This window comes from Halyomorpha halys, unplaced genomic scaffold (genome assembly GCF_000696795.3).
Source record: "Halyomorpha halys isolate HHAL.00 unplaced genomic scaffold, Hhal_1.1 Scaffold71.1, whole genome shotgun sequence".
Taxonomy (NCBI): Eukaryota; Metazoa; Arthropoda; class Insecta; order Hemiptera; family Pentatomidae; genus Halyomorpha; species Halyomorpha halys.
In genome coordinates, this window is record NW_027107476.1 from 1,556,474 (window position 1) to 1,579,500 (window position 23,027).

The 23,027-nt window shown below is 31.2% G+C and overlaps 1 protein-coding gene across 1 annotated transcript in view; it reads left to right on the forward strand.

The window, feature by feature from the left end:
- Positions 1-23,027, forward strand: part of LOC106692790 (sortilin-related receptor) — a 105,672-nt gene that overhangs the window by 33,814 nt on the left and 48,831 nt on the right. The gene's annotated exons all lie outside the window — the stretch shown is intronic.

Consider the following 23,027-nt stretch of genomic DNA (forward strand, 5'->3'; position numbering starts at 1 on the left):
AACAGACCAAGTAACAGACTCTCAGCCATGTTAAATGTTATTTCGTTTTACCGCGGTAAAACAAGGCAATTTTTTTCGATTTAACATGAGTTTTTTTAAACATGAATACCCCTAATATCAATCAGAGCAGTGTTAAAATAAAAAAATCTTTTACCGAGCAGCATTGTGAAATTGAGCAAAACCGAGAACCGATATTATACAAACATATCGTTATAAATTTCCCCTACAAGATTATTAACACATAATATTAATAAATATATTTGGAGAGAACCCAAGGAATGCTCGGTCCTTTGTCGAATGGCCAGAGCGTGGAATGATGGAGGACTGCCTCGACAACTTTGCTTCCAGTTGAGGTGTATTGACCTAGCGTGAACAATGTTTCTCGACTAGCCGTCACACTAGAACAAATGAACCATTTTAAATGCTCACCTCCGGCTTTGACATTGTCTTGCATCTATTGAACTTTTAGCACGGCTCGCTGAAACTTAGATTCCTAATTAACTCAGTCAATAGATCGGAATAATCCGTGCGAGGGATTAGATTTGTTTTCTTCTGGATCATAATCTTAATTGGATAATAAAATAGAGATCTATTTGTAAATAAAGAAAGTGACTCTTAATAAATTATCTGAAAATAATAATTTTAAAATATATATATAATCTTTAATTATTTATAGTTTCCTCCATGTTTTTTGACATGAAAAATTGATTAAAAATGTATTTTGTTATAATTTTACTTGCTTATTGTCGAAGGAAACTTATGCTGTTAAATATGGTAACAGATGAGAATGGTGATGTCAGTAGAAAGCAAGCATATATGACATAAATTGTGAATATATCTTTAAAAGTATTGCTTTTTAAAATTTTATATTTATAACATTTTTTAGATTTTAATTAGAAATAATTGCATGACTTATGGATTTTTATATATGTATACGTTTAGAATTTTTACTATTATAATAAGAGTGAACTAGATTTAGATTTTGAGGTTAATGAAGGAATAAAACATAATGAATAATTTTATGGGAATTAAAAAGAAAAAAAAGTAGGAAAGTAGGACAGAAAAAAATGATAACATAGACAACCAATATTAAAGATTATAACAATAAGAAAAGAAAAATCATGTTATAGTATTATACATTTAAATATTCAAACTCTATGCCTGTGTAATATAAATTTAATACGCAATTGTTTAACTGGATTTAGTATCCTGTGTATATAACAATCCAGTGCAGTTAGGAGGCACTGCTTTTTTGAAGTGTTTCTCTCCGAATGTTCGTATTTTACGCTTTAGAAATCAAGGGACGAACTTTAGTTTTTATCTATTTATTTTAATTGATATTTTCATGATGGACATAATAATTACTAATATTAATACAATTTAGATGAAATTTTGAGAGATCGGATATAGGAATCTACATGGCTCTATACCAATTTTATGAAATTCCAGTAATTTCACTAAAACGTCTAGAAATTAGGGAACACGTCTATTTTTCTTGAATTAGGGAATGTCAAAAACGGCTCGTCCGGTTTGGCTATAAGTTTGGGTAATGTTGAAAATTATTGTAAAAATGGCCCAGTATCAATGTCATCAAGGAGTGTTGAATATTCCAGCTGTAACAAATACAACAATTAAAAATATTAATATACCTAAATATATTGATATGATGGATTGGGCGAAACGGAATCTAGATGGTCCCTAATCAACTTTATAAAATCCCTCTAATTTCGCTAACAGATGTTAACTTGCTTGAAAAGGGCAATATAATATTGTAGCATGATATCCGGGCCAATAAAAAAAAAAAAGGTAGTCAAACAAATTTTAGTTTTTATTGCTACTAAAAATATTTGCAATTCTCAAAAATCAACAATTCACTCAATAACACAATGCCGTACTCTTAACTTTTTCACACACTCCCTTAAACATCGTTCTCGAACGGATCGATCAAATCAATCGAGCCTATCTATCTATCGTTTCTAAATCGAATGTGACAACCTCGTTACACTATATTAATATAAATAAAACATATATTAATATATTACAAAATATTATAGACATTTTGTAATATATTGATGTACCTTTTAATGAAGAACCATTTAATTTTATCAACAGCTGTGATTGTGAATAATTGTGAATCAAAACTCATAAATTTCGTAGTTCATAAATAACATTTACTCAGTAATAATTCAAAAGCCATTCATAGTTTTCAATCCATCATGTAAATAATTTATAATTATTAATTAAATTTATATTTTATTAATAAATCATTTCATTCTGAGTGTACCTATAGAATAATTTCCAAGATTACGACACATTTTTAAGCTAAGATTGAATCTAAACTTCTTGTCTGACCCCTTAAATTTTTCCAATAAGTGCATTGGTTCCCAATGCTTTGGAAATCAGTCCTAATATTTTTGGTGGACGTACAATACAATATATATTTACAATAGACTTTCTCAACATTTGGCATATGCAGATGATGTAGTCATTGCCGCAAGAACCCGAGCAGCATTAAAAGGAACATTCCAGGAATTCGAAGAAGCAGCATATGAATTGGGCTTTAAGGCGAATGAAGACAGACCGGTGCACATAAAAAGCTCAAGAAAGAATAAGGAAGAGAATAGCAAAGTGACGTTTAGAGGCCACAGTTTCAGTTTTGTAAACCAGTTTAAGTACCTGTGAAGCCTGGTTGCAGATGATAACAAAGTAGAGAGCGAAATAGAGGCCAAGACAGCAGCAGAAAATAGTAAATTTTAGAGCTCTCACTAAAAGGATGAGAGTGGTCATTTACAAAACCATCGTAAGGCCAGTAGTGATCTATGGGAGAGAAACATGAACATTGACAAGAAAAGCAAAACTTATGTTCAACTTCTTGGGGAGAAAGGTATTGAGAAGGATATGGGGAGGAATCTCGGAGAATGGAGTTTGGAGAAGAAGAAGGAATGAGGAACTGATAAATCTGTACAGGGAACCCAGAATCGTGGCGTTAGTTAAAAGAGCAAGAATAATGGTTAAGACTAAATTAAAAAGATGGTTAGGACACTTTGAGAGGATGCCCGATGAAAGGATATCCAAAAAGGATCAGATGGCTGGAGAATGTGGAGGAGGATTTGAAGCTTTTGTAGGTTGGCAGATGAAAGGAAAAAGCAAGAGACCGTGTAGATTGGTTGGCTGTGGTGGAGGCCCAGGTTCTTGCAGGACCGTAGTGCTATAATAATAAATAAATAAATAAAAAACAATATCGATACCATTGAGTGCAGTTGAAACAATTTAAGATGTTACTAAAACCATGAAACCGATAGCTATTAAATTTATAGACTATAATGAAAATTTTTATAAATTTTTTATATTAATTAATAAAGATTAAACCAAGTTATCAAGGTAGTAATAATGACAAAAATATGTACAAAGCTAAGGATAGAACGATAATGTTTCGATTAATGAGGCATATCCGATTCGATCGTGAATCAATACATTAAATTTTGTTTTATGAATTGAATTTTTGGTATCAATGGATTTTTCTCCATTTTGGCTGATTCCATAAATAGTTGAAAGAATCTTTAGATTTTGTTAAAAGAGAACAATTTCAATTTTAAGTTTTAGTGCGTGACTTCTAGTTGAATGTGAAGCATTCAATGTCATTAACAATTAGTAGTGTAGAAGTTTTCATTTTGACCGTCACCATGTTTTTCGACCGAACGCCTCATATATGAATCACTGTCAACAGTATTGTATGGATTGCTTTAATAGTAAATAATAAATAAAAAGAAGTATTAAACAAATGTCTAATTGTATTCTTGATAATGAAATTCTTAAAAAACATTCGAAGAAGAGCGAGTTCGATTCTTAGTCCTATTTCTTCTAAACAATATCGATATCGGCAAGTAGAGAAAAAATATAATTTTATTGAAACCAAGAATTTCATTTCGAAAAAGTAATTTAAATTAAGTCCGCCTATTGATTCGCATTTCACGAATTTAGGTAAACATTGAAAAACTTAAGATCTCGGACTTGGATTTAGAAATTAAATGTACAGCTGACAATAAATCGTCTTTATGAGTTTTGAGATAAGGGACATTGGGATAATTTGAAAAAAGAATACTGAAGATTTTATTGCCTCAAATGTATCAACTCCACAGCGCAGCAAACATAATTCCCTATAGAGACGATTTAACGCATTTTCTTTTCCCCAAAGATCTGGTAATCTACGCTTTCTCCCTCGACACCCATCCACCCAGCTGCCTCATCTAGACGAGGAGTGCAATTTCCATAAAACGAGAAGAAAAATGGTTAGCTACCCTGTGGTTCTAGATCCTCCCGTCTCCGACCTGACCCCGAAGAGGAGGAGCCCAGGTAGTGACTGATGATTGAATCCGAAGGAACACGTCCACCCCCCATTACAGAGCCATCTCCAATATCTCTCTAATTCCAGATCTGGGTCGCCTTCGGGAGTTCCTCCGGTAACGGGCGGACGTCCTTGTGCACCTTTCTCTGCCACTGAGTCCTCTCATTCACCAATCTTGCTCTCACCGTTTTCAATGCTAGCTACAAATTGGATGGAAAAGCATTTGTGATGGGTCAGTCTAGGAGAAATATAGGAGTTTTCTCTGAGTCTCTGCTGGGTATACTACCTTATTTTTTATGATAGACTTCAGAATATTAGACAATATTCAAGTAATAATAATTTGTCCCTAATAAGGGACAAAAAGGACTAAAAACAATTATGACTCCGTAAGAACTATGTACCATTCCATGAATACGCACTTCAAATAAATTTTAATTTCAGTTTTTATATTAAAATATTACTGCATGTCTCCATTAAATCCAATAGTAATTGTCATACAAAGGAGTTTATTCAAACCGCAGCTACGGGAAATATAAATAAAACAAACAATAAAAAAATAAAATAATTAGAGAAAATAAGAATTAAAGCTAAGATGAATTAAATTATGTAATAGTAGAATAGACAAATAGAAAAACTAAAGAAAATAAACTAAAGTTAAAATTATAACAAAATAAATAAACAGAAATATATTAAATAAGAATTGTGGTAAATTAAATTAAATAGAAACAAAATATTTGAATAGAAAAAATAAAAATTAAAGTTAAGATAAATTCAATAATACCAAAACAAATAAACAGAATAAGAATGTCAAATAACAATAGCGGTAAATTAAATTAAATAGAAACAAAATAAATAAATAGAGAAAATAATGAAGATAAATTAAATTTAAAAAAAAAGACAAAATGAATAACTTAAGAAAATTAACATTAAAATAAAAATAAATTTACCAATAGCAAAATAGACAAATATAAAAACTAAAGAAAATAATGTTAAATAAATTAAAGTTAAAATAAATAAATAGTAGCAAAATAAATAAACAAAATTTTAAATATGAATTATAGTAAATTTAATTAAATAGTAGCAAAATAAACAAACAATCAAAATAAAAGTAAATAAAACAACAGCAAAAAATATTGGAGTGTCAACACTCCAGTGGCATGAGCAATAATTTCACAAAATCAAATAGCTAATGACGAACCAATAAAAATGGATTTACAACAAAATAGGCTATTCTATAGTAAAAGTGTGATCTTGAAACGTTGTAAAAATATATATGTATTTTAAATAAAATTCTAAAAAAAAAAGAAAAAAAAAGTAAGAGTGTAGTTTCCTTATAGTTCTGTTTTGGTTTTTTTATGTTAATCTATCTTTACAACATATCAATATTACTATTAATGAAGATATTAATTGGATAACTGAAACAGCAAGTGAGTGGTGTGTCCTTTGACATCCTTTTTAATTAATGATTATTCAGTTGCGATATGAACGGCTTTAATTAAAAAATAATCTTATTGTTACGTGGTGAAATTAACGATAATTTTTATTACTATGTATTAATAAAGAAAACGTTTTAAAAGCGCTTTGATGACGACAACGTAACGTTCGCTGGACAAGGTTGTTACGGGACGATGAACTTGGATCAGAGATGCAGGGGGAAGTTAGGTTAGGGTCGTGTTTGGAATAATTTTATGGATATCCAGGAAGTTTTTGAATCTCAATACAGGAATTATATGTTGATGGAAAGAATTCCAATTCTATGTTTAGTATATGAAATTCGTAGTCTCTACACATCTTGGATCTTAATCTTCTAAAAAGCCATTGAAATGTGAATGGCTAAACCAGAAGTACTTATTTACAAATGGTTAATTTTTAATTTCAAATAATTGTAAGAAAATCTTAATGATAAAAGGACCGTCAGTGGATTTTCTAGCAAATGGAGACCAAATAATTGCTTCGAACTTAAGTATGTTTCGTCGATTTAATGTCAAATAAGTGCCACTCAAAATTTCTGAGAACATTGTGTTTGGCCACTTTTAATTATTGACAAGACATATTCAGTAAGATCTTTTAAAAATAGTAGATAATATCACGAATATGATAGGTTTTATCAAAGTCAAGATTTTAATCATATTTAATACTTACCAATACTTAATAATCCCCATCAAGCACTCTTTAAGTTTATTTAATCCCATTCGATTTCTTTTTAAAAAAAACTCCGTTTAGATATTGGTTTCTAATAATAAATATGACAGTGACCTTCGAAATTCTCGTAATTTTAAGGCATCACTGGAAAAAAAATTCACAGCTGCTGAAGCAACTGGTGAAATTATTAACTATGAAGGGGAAGGTGGCGTTGACTAGCGCACTGCGCGGCGTTGGTTTGAAAAATTTAGCAGTGGAGATACGACATTGGAAAGGAATAATGTCTCCGGGCAACCATAATGGATATTGATGAGGTTCTGCAGGAAGCTGTGGAGTCAAATCCGTCAACACGTACTTTCGAACTTTCCAGGGAGTGTAGTTTGTCGAAAGCTACTGTTAGTCACCATCTACTCTCCATGGGGAAGTTGAAAAAGAGCAGTAGGCTGGTCTCTCACGAACTTCTTCCTCAGCAATCAGCAATCACTTCCCGTCGAACCAAAGTTTATTATTTGTTCATATAGTCCAGACCTCGCGACATCGGATTACTATTTGCTACGATCCATGGCCCATTTCCTTCAAGGGAAAAATTTGATAATTTTGCGGAAGTTTTGACTGGAATTTCGGTAGTGTTCTTGACAGCCATCCCAAAGAATGGTATCAGCGTAGGATTGAAAAATGGTAATTTTTTTTTTTTTTTTTTATACAACCCCATTATAACAAATCTCAAGATAGGAAAACTTGGCATAGAATCGACGATTCGTAAATAATTCGATCACAATTTATAATTACATTATTAAACAACTCTTTGATCATACTGATGCTCCTAAATGAAATTTCCTCCTCCCTCCCCCCCCCCCAAAAACGGCATACTATTATCAGGCCTACAAAATAACCATCTATCCTTTGAAGAGTGATACTCCAGTTATATTTGCTGATCATTTCTCTTATTTAATTCCCGAAACCTTACTAGGTTTCTAAAGAGAAACTGTTAACATACAACTGTCATTAAAGTGCTAACGATGGAGAGTTCCTGTAACAGAGTTTTTCGTGTAATAATAATCTCAATTTGCAAATATACATGTTTTAGCTATGTGACAATGGACAGTTCAGTTTTATAAATAAATATAATTTACTTTTCATTATAACTTACTATACTATACAAACACCATTTGAATGTGAGTGTATTCATGCTAAGCTGAATAGACAATAAACCAGCGGGTTGGTGATTATGCATGCATCGGGAGTTGTCGAAAAGCGGCGAGGAGAGACTAGACTCAGAGCGGTGAGAACGGTACAGAGGAACGGGACAACTCTATTGTCCGCCTCCGCTAGCCCTTACACAGCCTCATGGTGGGTCCATTATATCTCTCCGGAACATGGGAAAATGCTATCGACTCCAGGCAAAAAAGAGGAAACAGAACTGCCGTATTCATATTGCCTTGGGGAACGCCTCAAAATGTCTGGGCAGCGATGCCAACAAGAGACGTGGCTCCAAAATGAGTAGATGATTATAGATTGAATAATAATTATCATAACATCCCAAAGAAAAAATTCTTTGTACAAAAAAATATTAACAATGCATTGTTTGTATAAAATGTAAACCCTCCACCATTGTCCCCTGGCTATCATGCTACAGCGTACCTTGTAAACCTTTCTTAAAATGCCGTGCGGCAAAACAAGAGTAATTTTAATGTATTTATATATATTGTATGTATTGTATTTGTTTATAAATAAAGATATTAAGGAGGTTGGAAAATAATTAAAATTAAATGTATTCTGACCCGTCAAAGCCCCAGTATAATAGATCAAACCTAGAAGGAGAGATAACGTCCTAAAAGACCTAATGGAATTTGGTTTTTAGAAATCGGGAGCCTTCCACATCTGAAGGAAACTCGAACTCTTCTGAAATCCCACTAATACCCTTTCTTAATGTTTACACGTGCATATGTTAACATGCTTCCTCTATAGTGACATTCGCTATTACATGGAACTGAATATACTTGCTAAGAGCTTTAGCATTTAGTGGAAAGCACCAAACTATTATAGCAAGTTTCATTGTTTTTGTAGGCAGTATCACTAACAATCTCCTAGTATGTTCAAGGAGATATGTTTCTTTTCTAAGTTAAATTTTTTTAAGTTTGTACGTTGAAATAGCAATTTATCTATTTTCGCAAAACATTTTTATTTCTCGTTATTCGAATTAAGCACCATTTCTTATTTATTTAAAAAATCAACTTATATTTTTATTTCTGTTCTTTTCATTCCTTTATATTCTGTTTATTTTGTTATTTCATTACTCATAAAATACTTCTGACAATTTTATCAGCTGGAAGGGTAATTTTTTTTTTCATTTAGTTTTAAAAATTATTATTATTACAAAATATTAGTTTCTTATCTTTATTTTATTTTGGGTTTCAGTACAAATTTTATCAATTAATTTCACTTTAAATACTTCCATAAACTATCATCCCTCAGCTGGAGTGATGATGGAAATTGTATTATTTTGAAATGATTTGTTTCAAGACTCCCCTTTGATACAAAAAAACTTGGTCTGTCGAAATTGGAAGGTGTGTCCAAAGAAAAACTTAAAAATTTATTTCAAAGAAACTTTTTTTTTATTATTTATTTATTGACATTTACAACTGTATATAAAATACAACAAGCAAATTTGAAGTAAGATCATAATGATATAAAACAGCATGTAGAAAAACTACCCAGTAGTAGAACTCTAAAAACATTTTACAATATAAGGTCACTAGGCATCTTCTTTTCAGGCGCCTCGGAGGATTACCAGGAATGGAAGAGGAAGCAAGGTTAGAAACTAGTGGGTTTGGGAGGTTAAGGAGTTTATAATGGAAGGAATGTATCGAGTTCGGGCTAGATCGGTTACATAAGGAACATTTAGGTCTTTATGGATGGTTTTATTTGTAACAAAGTAAGGAGCAATGAGAATTTTACAAATAAACATTAAACTTGAAAAAGTATTTTAGCATTTACAGTACCCTTGAAGCAATTTAAATTCAAAAATTACAAAATAGGACTGGATATAAGAAAAAAATAAATAATAAAATTGCCTACCGGTACAATGCTTCCTCCTCATTTCAATAGATAAAGAGTTTTGGAATTTATGTGGTGTGGATTTATGGGTGCTAAAACAAGTCGTATTCAATTAATACAGTTTTACTAATGTTACCACACTTTCATGGACGTCATTTCGAAGTGACTGAATTGCTAGGCAAGCAGCTGAATGCAGATTAATAATGTTCTATAGATGTCTGACTTAAGGTTGTATTCAAATAAATACCAAAGTTCGTTTCAGCTCTTGGACTACAACTTTCACGCTATTATACTCCCATTATTTTACCAAGGTTCATGTACTATACTATTTATATTCTATTATTAATCCAAATAACAATAAATGCATCTCTATTTGAAAATAAAAGTGATTATGGAATAATGGTTTTTCTCAAGAAATCTTTTAAATTTAAAACGATTCTAGATTTGTATTTGTAAAACATTGTATTTGTAAAAATAACTATTAACGTTTTGTGAATTTTTAAACATGGCATTCACGCATTGAAGATACCATAAGATAAAATGTGATCTCTATCATGACGTTATTAGTAGGAACTAAGTATTTCATTACTTTCAAACTACATCCCGCAAAAAAAAATACAAATGATATATCTAAAACGCTTGTGAGAGTGTAAACATTTCAACATCAATATAATTATCTTGTGAAAGTTTTCCTTTACGCTTGCAAGATGATGCATTCGTCGCGTTAGCGCACAAACGATGTCTCTGAAGTACTCGTGATGGCTTTTAAGATTTGATGAAACAATAATATTTTTTTTTACTATTGCTACAATAAAACACATCAAGAAGAAATTTCATGGGAAAACCCACACTGATTACAATATTGAAATACTTTATGACTTTCACTATAAAACCTATATGATTAATATAATATCTTTTTTATAGGTCATTAACAGAACACTGTATATTCTCAGTCACTTAAAAGCACGATTTATCAAATCATGTGGACTTTTCACTAATCATTTTACAACTAATCTAATGAACATACAAAGCTATAAACAAAATGACTGATTATTTCAGGTATTGATCCCAATAACAATGGAAATACATCATAGAATTTTTTCATTCACAAGAGCAACGTCTGAATGCAATCATTACTTTAGTTCCTCGCCCATTACATCTCACTGTTAATTAATTAATTAAATCAGGTGTAAATGAAAAAAAATGGATTATTTATTTGCCTTCATATTTTAGCACAGATTAGCAATTAAACGTCCAAAAATCCTGCTGTAGCCCAATTTGTAATTCTAGGACTTCTTGATTAATTTTAATATTCCAAAGGTTACTTCCTAAGCCTCCACTGTCTCACTACCAGAGCGCAAAAGATGCGCCGGGATCTTTTGAGCTCTGCTCTACCCCTCACACGTGAGAGATAGAGTGGGCTCAGGGATCCTCAGGTCAATTTTGTAAATATTGTATATAAGAATGTAAATGTGACTAGAGATTATATTATTTTATCCTTATGTTATTTTATTTATTTATTTTTCGTACACATGGTTTGATTATGTTCATTTTGTTTATCCTTTTGTTTGTATATATTTTAAAAGATTTTTTTTCATTTATTTATTTATTTGTATTCTTATTTTATTTTATTTTAGTATGAATGTGATCATTTATCACTATTACCTATTGCCCACAACTGTGTGGCAGATTGTAATATCTATCAATAAATAAAAAGTATTTAAAAAAAAAATATTCCCAAGTTATAATCTTTAATTATAATGTTTTCAATTGCTTCTATTCCCATATGGACCTCCAAACAGTTTAGGCTGATTGCTATAATATATCACTGAACCAGATGCATAAAACCTGACCGATACAGATCAAAGATCAAGGCTTCCTATATCCGGTGGTTTCTGTGTAATTAAAACCGGGCCTTTTCTTTTTCTTATACATTTTGGACTCTTCCATTCCCCTCGTCAGCTGAGGCTGCCAATTCATAACAGGAGCGTAACCATGGTTACAAAAACCACAAGCTCAAGGCCCCTCATCATACACACACAGAAGCAGTTTAAAAAACCCTTAATAGCGGTCAGTGCCTGCTAAATCTAACTAAACGCAGACTAAATATTGTCACGGTCGGGAAGGTCTTTCTTATAGGCAACCTTGATCGAGCTACTCCATTCGCTAATCGATTTCACGGATCCTCTATGGCTGACCTTAGGTGATGCGCACGCGCCTTCCACGAACCCTTGCGCATCCATATCTCGGCACGCTCCGGAATCTCCACCTATAGTCGTCTTCGGTTCTTGCATCAGGGGAGAAGGGTCGTCTTTCAGTGATCTGGAACACTTGGCAGGGGACAATGTATAATGCATGTAGAACAGGAAGTGCAATTCGCCTAATTTAAGTAACTTAGAGTTCAATTAATACAGTGACCCGTCTAAGGAAGTTGCTTGCTATTACGCAGATTGACCAACAATTAATCCAGTCGAAGAATACTCAAAAAAACATTCACTGGTTTATAATTTTCCAGAACAAAAAACTGTAAATGTTCTACTGGTGATGACGTTTAGGCCAGTGGACATGCGACGGACATAAGACGGACATGTTGGGATGGTCAGCATTGACTTTAGGCTTTATTTGGACTACTTAAAAGGATAACTTACTAAAAGTCCTAAAATATAGGTGCAGAGCAAGAAGTAGACCAAGAGGAGAAGTACACGTTTTATGATTTTCGATTATATTTCGAAGATGGCGGGTGGAGGGTTAAAACTTTAAATTAAATTATATTACTTCTCTTAGATTAGAATAGAATGAAGAGGAAATTGTATACTCTTTATTTTTATATCATTAATTTTCTTACAATAATGTTCCTTTTTTTTTATTCCTAATTATTACTTTTCGTATATGTTGTAGTCTAAGTAATACACATTTGTTAAAATAATAAATATGAAACGAAACTTTTTTGACCCACCATCTAGGAAATTATTTTTAATAATAAATCTTTTTCAACGGCAAAAAAAAAATATTGTTACTACTTCCTTCAAAATTGATGCCTGAGATTTAAGATTTAATTCGAATTAATTTTTCTTGAGACTCAGATCTTTTGAGACCCTTCTGTTTAAACAATTTTTAATTCTCAAAACTGAAACAACATTATAATAATATAGATAATATAAATATTGAACATTAAGATACATTAATGTAACTACTTTTTTTATGTATGTATTTTTTCTTCTGTACCACAATTCACTCTGAATGGAATTCTAATAAAAGCCGTTATTAAGTGCGGGCAAAGTGTTTTTGGCGAATGCATTGTGTAACATTTCAATTGTTCTGAAGGGACTTAAAACAATAAACAAGAATAATCATGAGAGATAGTTGACCGTGGATGACTTATTCGAGAAGTTGGTGCGGTCAAAATGTAACACAAATAAGTTGAAATAACTTATTTAAACGAGCCAACGTTTCGGCCAGAATTTCTAGCCTTCATCAGGGCTAAGAACAGAACAAGATAACAACCAATGAATACAGAAAATAAAATATAAACATAATGAAATAAAGTAAATAATAGTGAAGAATAGAATTAATAAAATTAAAGTGATGAAAGAAGTGTAGTGAAGAAGTAGGTAAAATAACATAGTTAAGGAAATACAATTAAAATTTGAAGTTATATAATGCAAAGAAATAAGAATATTTTAGTTTATTAATATGGATTTAGTATATTAAATGGAATATGTAACCATAATATCAGATAAAGAAGCAAAATATGAAGTTAAGTTTAACAAAAGAAGAGAATAGAAAAAAAAAATATTGAAAACAATAATAATATATGGTGAACATAACTAATAACGTGAGTAAGAAAAATTAAAAAAAGAACAGAAAAGGAGGGGGGTAAATAAAGATGGGGGAAAAAAAGAGAATAAAACATAATACGAACCTGTTAGCTTGAAATCTTACCGCTAAGTTGGTTCAGCGCCGCGAACGGCCAGACTCAGAATTAAAAAATACATTACGAAAATGACGAAGCGTTTTTTTTAAAAAGAAGAAACGTTAAAGGTGGGTAAAAAATAAAAAGTATAAAATATTTAAAATATTTAGAAGAAGAAAGCGTGAAACAGGGTGACGACAAATGGTTTAAGAACTAGATAATTTAGACAGTTTATTATTCTGCTTTAATAAATTACAATAATAAACTATTTTTATTTCAACATCCGCTTAGAACATGTTACAGTAATACGGCGCCGGTATAGTCCGGTCAGAATTAGTTTACAGAAATATATCTCCATATAAAGAATGAGTAATAAATCAATGAAACTCAGAAATTTAAAACTTGGTTACCATAAAAATAAATGAATGGAATATGGTCCGGGTGCGGTAAAAAAAAAAAAACTCAAATAGTAAATAATAATACTATTTTTATTGAGCCAACGTTTCGCCCCACGTTGCAGGGCTTCGTCAGGGCTAAAAAAGATACAAACACTATAATTACAAAAAAGAAAAAACATAAGTGGAAAATAACAGGGGTATAAAATGAAAAGTAAGATATAATAAGAAAAATTAAAGGTTGTAAATAGTAAATGAAAAGGGTAATAGTAACAGATAGATAAGAGAAGAAATATTAAAGAAAGTACAAATAAAGAGATGAAAAAAGAAAAAAAAAATACAAATCAAATGATGAGACAGAATGCATACCTGTTTTGACGGCAAAGACAGAGTGACGGTTTGTATATAAAGTATAAAATAATGGGATACAATGTGTGTAAGTGATTAAGAAACACAATATACCAAATGAGTGGGGATACAGAAAAGTGTAAAATATAATAGAAAATTAATAATAAAGTAATTAATATAAGTACACTTAAGAAGGTAGCACATGAATAACGTTTATTATTAATAATATGAATAATGTTAATTCGTGTGTTACCTTCTTAAGTGTACGTATGTAAGTCATTTGATTTGTATTTTTTTTTCTTTTTTCATCTCTTTATTTGTACTTTCTTAATATTTCTTCTCTTATCTATATGTTACTATTACCCTTTTCATTTACTATTTACAACCTTTAATTTTTCTTATTATATCTTACTTTTCATTTTATACCCCTGTTATTTTCCACTTATGTTTTTTCTTTTTGTAGCTATAGTGTTTGTATCTTTTTTAGCCCTGACGAAGCCTTGTAACGTGGGGCGAAACGTTGACTCAATAAAAATAGTATAATTATTTACTATTTGAGTTTTTTGTTTTTTTTACCGCACCCTGACCATATTCCATTCATCTATACACATGGTCAATCAATAATCTTCCAGCATAAAAATAAATGAAAATTATTATGTCCTTTAATGAAAACTTTATGGGATCTGTGCGTTCTAATAGAAATAGGCCTCGTTTCAGTTCCACCGTAACAGTTTGATATAGCATAGAAAGCTTCTCTCGCGGTAAAATAAAACAGAGTCCAGTTACGGAGTCGAACCTGATCCGATCTTGGAGGAGCTTCGAGAACTGCTAATGATTCGCCCAGGCGTGATATGCCACGGGACGATTTAGTACGGTACAGTACATCGGTTCCATCCTAGCGAAGGGGAACTCATCGCCTTCAGTGAAATGATTCTGTTTTGTGGATGAGCTGGATTTCGAATCACACCTAGCTAAAATAAAGCCAGAATTGATTTTTCAATCAGCCGATGATCCATTGGGACGGCTAGCAACAATATTATTTGTATGCTTGATGTGATCAAGTTTACAATAAAAGATATAGTGTACTCAGTTTCATGGCTTATTTCAGAAGCCAGAAGAGGGGATAGTGTCAGTTTTATTGGGTCTGCAAATCAATAATATAAATTAGTGTTATCGACGTAATATATTTATTGATAGGGAATCTCATACTCCCTGTTAACTTTTTTTCTCTCGATTTTTGAAGAATTCGGGGGAGTCTTACTTATGGTGATGTTTCTTTTGGTAGTGACCTCTCCTGTTCTCAAGAGCTCATAACTCCAAATTCCAATGTAAAGAGATATTTTCTCTTTGTCAAAGAATTTTCATATCTAATTTTGAAACGATTTTATATCTGTGATTTTATAGACAAGACATGTTCTGAAGAACTAAATCGCCAAAAACTACAAAAAATCTTTTCCCAATTTTCTTATTACCATTTGAGTATCCAGGACCTTCCGTTGGGATTCAAATGCCTTTGATGATAATGCCTAAATTATGACGACGTGAACACGAATTCTCAAATGACCTTTTTTCAAGTTAGTTCACTTTTCAGCACATTTTGTGCTGAAATTGTCAAAAGCCATTAAAAAAAAAACCATGGATAATTTACCCAAGGTAGTTGAGGTTTTCCTTCTATTTTTAAAAATTTCCCCCATTTTAATAGAGAGGATCACAATTCGATTTCACTCACATTTGTGGTAAATTTTTTATTTGCTCAAAATAAATTTACTAGTTTTACTTCCCGATAAATGAAAATAAGATTATTTTATTAAAACATCATGGTTGTCAATGGCTAAGTTGCTAAAAGTATTTGACTAGCAATAACCCTTCGTTACTTATGATATTGCCTCTGCGCAAGGTTAAAATATATTCCCACCTTCCCTTCTCAGGACCACTTTAGATTACCAAAAACTGTCAGAGGCATGCACAGTAGAGGTTTCGTGTTCCGATGATTTCTTGATGAGTCTTAATGTTCAGGATTCATCAACTTGAACAAACCTGTTAAAACCTAAAAAAAAAACCTTTCATTTGAACAAACCTGTTAAAACCACAAAAAAAACCTTTCATTTGAACAAACTTGTTAAAACCTCAAAAAACCTTTCATTTGAACAAACTTGTTAAAACCTCAAAAAAAAACCTTTCATTTGAACAAACCTGTTACAACCTCTCATTTGAACAAACCTGTTAAAATGGGAAAAGAGGGAATTCTTAGTATTAATAAAGGTGATTTTTTTTTAAATTAAAGCCATGGTGCCAAAACTGGAGGATTAAAATAAATTCCAATAAATCCCACCAAATCACATTTACCCTTCGTCGTAAACCTTCGTCTTGCCCTACAGCATCTTTTAATAATACCCCACTTCTTCCTGTTGAACAGATCCGTTACTTAGGACTAAATCTGGACAAACGACTGACATGGAATCCTCATACAAGACTGAAAAGACAGGAAACTGCTCGTCGATTCCGACTATTACAACATTTACTAGACAAACGGTCCAAACTTCCAATCCATTACAAAAGACTGATCTACATGACTATTATAACGCCTATTTGGACATACGGAGTTGAGCTATGGGGCTCCACTAAACTATCTAACTCCTCCCGAATCCAATCCTTAATGCTCCTTACTTTGTCACAAATCAAATCATCCATCTGGACCTTAATGTCCCCTATGTAGCCGATTTGGCCTGAACCAGATACCAATCCTTCCATAATAAACTTCTCAACCACCCAAATCAACTCGTTTCTAACCTAGCTTCTCCTTCACTACTTAATAATCCTCCTAGGCGTCTGAAAAGAAGATGGCCTCGAGATCTTCTCCTTTAGAAATGTTTTTGGAGTTCTATCAATGGGTAGATTCTCCACATGTTTTTATCATGTCATAATATCACTTACAGCAAATTTACTTGATGTGTATATATGTATAAAGTTGTAAATATCAATAAATTTATTATTAAAAAAAAAAAAATTAAACCCGATTATAACTTTTTTCTTATTTTATAAAATCAAAGAAACTCATTTTTTTTAGTTTTTGTGTGTCTTATTCTGTTAATTCATCTCAAACAAAGATCTACAGTAAAACATCTTACAAAAAAATGGTAATAAAAAATATAGGAGTTCACTAAGAGTTGAATAAGCACGTCCGATAAACGCTTTTAACTTTTTGTGAGCGGTTTATATATATTATATATATATTTATATTTTTATTTAAATTTTATTAAACAAATTTAGACAGACCTCCTGTTACTTAGGAACCCCCATTAACCACCGTGACTGAATTGAGGCTATGATTAGGGTATCGCATCCTTCGGCACTTTCTTTGACTGACTCCTTCCTGCCGAAAGTGACCGAGACCTGTGGCCTATTTTTATTCCTGTATATTTTACTACTTATATAGAAAATTAGGATATCTTGAAAATTTGATTCCTCAAATTTGAAAATAATTCAATGGGATCAAAATTTCTTTATTTTTATATTTTTTATCTCTAAGTAAATAACTATACCCCTCGACGTTGCCAGGATATTGGTCATTCTCAAGACCTAAAATTATTTCTCTAATATGATATAACAATGGGTCATCCGCCAATCTTTCACTAAGCTTAATTAAATATTATTATGAACAATATATAATTTATTGAATTGATTTTATACCTATAACATTACGTAAAATATCTGGTATGCCCACTGACAACTTCCTTACCACATTGGTTGCTAAGTATACAATAATACCGTTTTGTATGTTCACTAATATTAGTCCAATAGAGATTTTATTATTTTGTCTCTTATTTCACAATTTAATTATGCCTCCAGCGAATATATGAAATATTCTGGGAGATGTATAGTTTTGGAATTAGTCAAACAATTAATAAACCGAATTTAAACGGTAACATGGATTCAAAATTCAACAAACGATTTTTTTTTTTTTTTCAGGGAATTTAATTTCTTTCAAATTAATATAATATAACTAATAATATTTATTTAATATATGAAAAGTTAAGGGGCTTTACGTTGGAGACCTTAATTAATTTTTTTATCAAAATTGTTAAAATGGTTTTAGTGCAACAGTCAAGAGAAAAATACGGTGTGCACAGACTGCCCGATTTTGTACAGGGCCAAAATCCTACAAAACAGAAGACGAAGCTTCAAAATTCACTTAACATTTCAAAAGACAAACGTGGCGCTCACACACAGACAGACCAATGATGAAACTGCTACTTTTGAATCCAGGAGTCTCTAAAACCGACAGATATGTTGGAAATTTGACCCGTGGTAAGGGAAATAAAAATGAGTATTTGCCCAAATGTATATTATTAGTTTTATTAAAATAATGCGACATCCCCAATTATTTCCAAAAATAGAGCGTTTTCCTGTGTTTTTTGAGGGGAGGGAGCTACTACTACTGTAGGGTAGACCCATATCATACAACTATGTTTTTGTCTTTAACTTAAAATTTTGTGAATTAGTTATAGGATTGTTAATTACTGTTTCAAATAAGAACTAAATAATTTTAAAAAACACACAAAATAATGATTATTTCACTGGCATTTTGTGATAGACAAAAATTGTTAGTTTCATGGAGTGGACCTCCAGTAGCAAAAATAAACAGTCCAACACTATATTTTTGAAAATAATTGATGTTATTAGATTAAGATCAATTTAACACGTTAAGGTTTGGTGATATACTCATTTTTACATGATGTTATAGTAATGGGGTTAATTCAATAAAGTATCTATTGTTCATATTATTATTTAATTGAATGTAGTAAAGGATTGGTAAATGATGAAATATATATTTTGGGCGATCATCCTAGGTGTCTGAAAAGAAGATGGCCTTGAAATCTCTAGAAATGTTATAGGAGTCCAACAATAGGTAGATTCTTCACATGGATGTATCATGTCATTGTATAACAAACATAAAATTTGCTTGTTGCATATATTTTTGATAAATTTGTAAATATCAATAAACAAATAAAAATAAAAATATAAAATATTTTGACACATAATGGTGGTCCTGAGATTGGACATTATGTCGGACACGTCGATCATTTATTTGGGAAAATTGAGGCTGTAAGAGATTTACTTAAAAATGTTATAAGGTACGTATGTAAGTGTCTTGAATAATCTTCGCGTTATACTCGACAACTTTATGCTTAATTCATACCGCAACATTGTGGATCAGAATACAGATTACATAGGCATATTTATAATCGAATATAACTTTTTATTATTTATTCATTTTCACTCAAACCTCATTTTCTTCTGACCTGTCCACGACGGAAACCTGTGAGCACGGGTCCGGTATCCTTCACAAGGACTGTGGCACATTTCCCCGCTTTCGTCGGACGTTGTCACGACCGCCCGGCAGAACATGTCCTGTCACACATACACAGCCGGCACGATTCCCTACGTTCTTATTTTTTGGTATGCCAGTTTTTCGACCCTGATGCGGAATCTCTTTTTTCCTTACGTGTTCACCGCAAGACCCACATTATACATACAATTCTCGTGTCTTATAAGTTCTTTTAATGCCTAAATTATGATAATAATGGTTCATCTCATTCAACATTTACAAGCAATACTGCACAAATTCATTGAGTTACTACAAGACACTAATTAGTATCCCAATGAATCTGTTTTTAGTTATAATAACTAAACTTGAATTTTCCTCCCATTTTCTTAACCTATTTATCCTGTCTATCCCACCCTCGTTCATCTCATGATTCTCTCTTTTAGTAATCCATCACAAATAATTAATTTTTAATACAAGTTTTATCTAAATTTAAAGACTGAAAAATATGAAATGAAAAAGTTGCAGTGCGGACGCAAAAAACAAGTTAATAATAAGAAAACGAAATTATGAATAAATGAAAATGTAAACATAAATAAAAATATTAATAAATTAAATTGTAAGTAGCAAGTTAAAACATACAAATAAGTTACAGACAGATATATACGTTAATAATAAATAAATAATTTAAAAACAAACAAATAAGTTTTACAAAAATTAATGAACAAGTTCTAAAAAACTAACACTCACCAAAAATCTGCTAATAATAATATAAAAGAACAATATTTTACTGGAAGGTTTTGTTTATTGAAATAGTTTTAGAAAAATATTTATAATACTTCGATGCAAAAAAAATCTGTTAACAATAGCCAGAGCTGTTACAAAATTTTACAAATTTAACATTTTCTGCTACAGACGCGAAGCCATGATTCGGTGATACGTCTGCATTAACATTGTTTAATCTTAATTTGCTAACAAGTCCTTGTTAAATGCCATCAAATATTTTAAATTAATTCATATATTATTATAGTATATATGGCAGTTCTATATTTAGGGTATATGAATTAGGGTTCGTTTTGTAATCTTTTCAGCTCTCGTTAATATCTTTGATGTGCAAGTCCAAGCGGGTTCCATGAAGAAAATGTATGGATTCAATATAATTTTATGTTCTTAATTTTGATATCTCTTAAAAAGTGAATGAATAAAGTCTTGACTATGGATGATTTGATAGGTGGACACTATCATGAGGTGATCCTTCTATGATTATGTTGGTAAATTTCAGGATTTCAAATCAAATAACTATGACAAAATGACTATAAAGAAAAAAAAATTAAGTTATTTTATCAATTATCGGTAAAATGTTAGAGTTGAACAGAATCTAATGAATATTGAACTAGAAGATGGGCACGGTACAAATTGCAATGTTGCTCTGAACCCTATCCAATGAATGGCGGAAAGCAAGCAAAGCAATGTTTTACAAAAAAAAAAAAATGCAAAAACGCTTAAAAAGAGCTCATAAGCCCTGGAATTTTAATGCAGCTTACGAGAAAGTAAGCAAGGACGTCAAGAAACGAGAGGACCCCGGAAATGAGAAGCCTTAACGGTAGCTATTGGGGAAGAGTCATGGTGAAGTTGTCATGGACTGCTGAGAACACGTAGCTGGATGGGCCAGAGGATTCCGTGGCTCCATCCACCATCCAGCAGAAAAAGTGATTCTTGATCTTCTAAACGGGCCCTTTTACTTTCGTCAGATATTAATGAACTACTGAGTAAAGAAGATTCGAGGTTTTAATTTTAAACAGGTAAATCTGCGATGATTTTAAAAACAAAAAATATTCACCATCTCTTCAAATGGTAATATTGTCTAACACATTTTGTCTTTTTTTTCAGAATGCTTTATAAATTTCGCTTAAAGCAGTTTTTGATATACGGCGCACACAGTCAAAGATTGAAATGATTAACACTAATACGGATAGTACAAGAGCCGGGAAAAAAAGAAGGAAGTTATTTCACCCCAATTTTTAATTACTTTAATGAAAACTATGCATTATTACGACTCAAAATTGAAGAATTTGACAAGTATAGGTAGAGGGAATAAAAAATGGTAGCTGTTTCAAAACCAAAAAAAAAAAATTTCATTCCAAGCTCTATATCCTTAAAACTACCGACAACACTAGAAAACCTTGAGAACGTCATTTAAAGTAGAGTACATTTGCGAAAATATAAGTCATTATAGAGCTATTTACGTTTAATAGTCCCGGAGATATATCTTTTTAAAAAGTAACATTCCATAAAAATGAACTAAAAGAATAATAGTTAGTGAATTTATTTTCAAATATTTATATATCTAAAGGCATTCGACGTACAAATGTCTATTAGCACTCAAATTAAAGCTAGTTTAATGTACCATTAAGTAGTATATGACATTTATCTTCTTAGGAGTGGTAGTTTTCATGATATTTATTAATATAAAATGATTTATAGTTGTTCGAACAGTAAGTATGATGTATGATAAAATATATCTCACGAACCATTGGACTTGGAAATGTTTGCAATCACTCAAATTAAAGCTAGTTAAATTTACTATAAAATAATTTCTAACATTTATCTTCTTAAGAGTAGTAGTTTTATGATATTTGACAAAATAAATTCACAAAATGTAAATTTCTAGTTGTTCGGATAAAATGTTTGATTTTTGAAAAAATATATTGTTCTATAAATAGAACAACTATCAATCAATTTATATTAGCAAATATCATGAAAACTACTACTCCTACGGAGATAAACGTCATAAACTATTTAATAGTATATTAAACTATCTTTAATTTGAGTGCTAATAGAAATTCGTACGTCGAATGCTTTTTGAGATATAGATTTCTCAAAATAAATTCACTTTCTACTGATTCAGTATAGTTTTTTATGAAATGTTGTTTTTTAAAAAGCTATATCTCGGAAACCATTACGACTCATATTTTAGCAAATTTGTATTTTAAATGAGGTTTTCTAGTGTTCGGTTGTTTGAAAGATATAGAGTTCCGAATGAAAATTATTATTTTTTTAACGGTTTGAAACAGCCGCTATTTTTTGTTTCTGCTACATATAATTGGCAGAGATCAATTTTAACTAGTAATTATTCATAGTTTTCGTAATAAAGTAATCAAAAATTGGAGTGAAATAACGGCATTTTTTCTCATATTGGGCTACTACGTGCAGGGGCTTGAATTAATTCATATTGCTAACTTGAACGTGTTCTGATTAAAACTAAACAAAAGAACATTTTCTCTGAAGTATTGACGTTACCGGAAGAACTATCTTGAAGTGGAATTGATTGCAATTAGATCCAAATCTACTTAAAATATCTTATATCTATTCAATTATTTATTTAAATTAAGTTTTAATTATTTCATTTGATATTATTTATCAAAATCCTTTCCTTATTAAATGATTCGATTAACAAATAGTTCTGTAATGTTCTTAGGCTTACTCTAGGTGCCATGCTTA